Source organism: Lucilia cuprina, chromosome 5 (genome assembly GCF_022045245.1).
Source record: "Lucilia cuprina isolate Lc7/37 chromosome 5, ASM2204524v1, whole genome shotgun sequence".
NCBI classification, from domain to species: Eukaryota; Metazoa; Arthropoda; class Insecta; order Diptera; family Calliphoridae; genus Lucilia; species Lucilia cuprina.
This window is the reverse complement of record NC_060953.1, coordinates 14107804-14109515: the sequence shown is the minus strand read 5'-3', so window position 1 is coordinate 14109515 and position 1712 is coordinate 14107804.

Genomic DNA, 1712 nt, shown 5'->3' with positions numbered 1-1712 from the left:
ATTTTTTTGGTCGCTTTTGTGTCTGTTTGAAAAAGGAGCAAAAAACGAAAACCATGAATAATAAATGTTGGATATTGAATAGACTGCAATGTAAAAAGTACCTGTCTGATAATATAAAGTGTAGTGTTAAACAATTTAAAAATATTATATTTTTTGTTAAATAGAGTAAAATATAAATACAAACGGAAACGAAAAGACAATCATACAGTTCAATATTCGTCCTGCCACTGGTAGGGAATAATTTTGTGGTTATTCAGCTGTTCGCCGAAAATGCACAGTAGAACAGCAGAACATTAACCGCAATGGCCAAACAAATTTCACATGGTTTAAACCAACGTAAGTTTTGTCTAAAGAGAGTTATAGTGATCTCACAGGGATTAAACCAACAGAGGTTTAGTGAAAAGAGAGCATTAGAGATGATTTATCTATAGAAAGCCTAAAACATATCCAGCTATGCCACAATCTTTGAGGTTATCTGAATGGCATTCAGTTGTTCACACAGTTTAGAGACAAACGCTCAAAAGCTTTTACAGTTAAGCATGCTAACATAAGGCCGAGTTCTATTAAAGCTATTCACTCCTATCGCCAATAGAAGCCAATTTGTTCCCTTGAAATTTTAATTTCCCTCGAAGGGAAAATTGCTATCGTGAACTAGTTGTAAACAATTCATTCACAATAGTTGATTTTGTATGGAACAGCTGTTCAATGTTTACAAAATTCCATAAACAAATTTCACAACAGGGGAAATTATTTCGCGATAAAAAAGTAAGTGAACGAAAAAAGTGAAAAGGGAATTGTTATTTAAAACATGATTGTTATTTAATTTCTATTTTTGTATACTCACCACACCATTATAGGGAATTGATGTGTTTAGGCCACAACGTTGATGAATCGTACGTTTTGGAGAAGTGTTTTAACAAAATGGAACCTGCTGCCAAAAAAAACACCATTTTAAAGAAAACAGTTTCACCTTAGCTGCCACGGGAACATTCACTCAACATTAACATTAGAAAGTTTGGAGCACCAGAAAAGAACCTCGTGTTTAAGAGAAATTATTTCAATGGCTGGTTGCAAACTTCACTATAAAGTACTCACCACTGCCCCTTTGTGTATCTTTTTGTACATGGATATACCGGTTGGGAATACACTCAAACATGGAGGAAAATCGCCAAATAAATCAAAGAGAGGGTAATGACGACCTTGCACCATGTCCATCCTTCCACTTCGCTAAATCCATCAGCTACTCCATTTTCTCTATAGAATGAAAGTAGACGCCACGTTAACACTATATTTTCATTAGTAGCTCAAATCCAGCATTTTATTAATCCACAGTCATGCTCTATAATTCGTACCGTTCCAGCATCTATGAAAGATATCAGATATGTATCATGAAAATCATATTCAATGTATCTTTTAACCAAGCAACCTTCATCCCGCGATTTGGGTTTTAACCACAGCTACTACGTGGATCCAGAAGGAACCTCAATCAACTGACCAGTCAGGACAACTGGCCACCCGTAGTACCAGATATGTGGTGCTCTAGTTCGACCTCTTCTCAATTTATGCAAGGACTAGGCCAGGCAGTAAATTGTCAACTCCAATTTAAAGTCCCGGAAGACCACAAGTATTGGCACCTATCTACCCCCGGATATATAGATAGATAGATAGATAGATAGATAGATAGATAGATAGATAGATAGATAGATAGATAG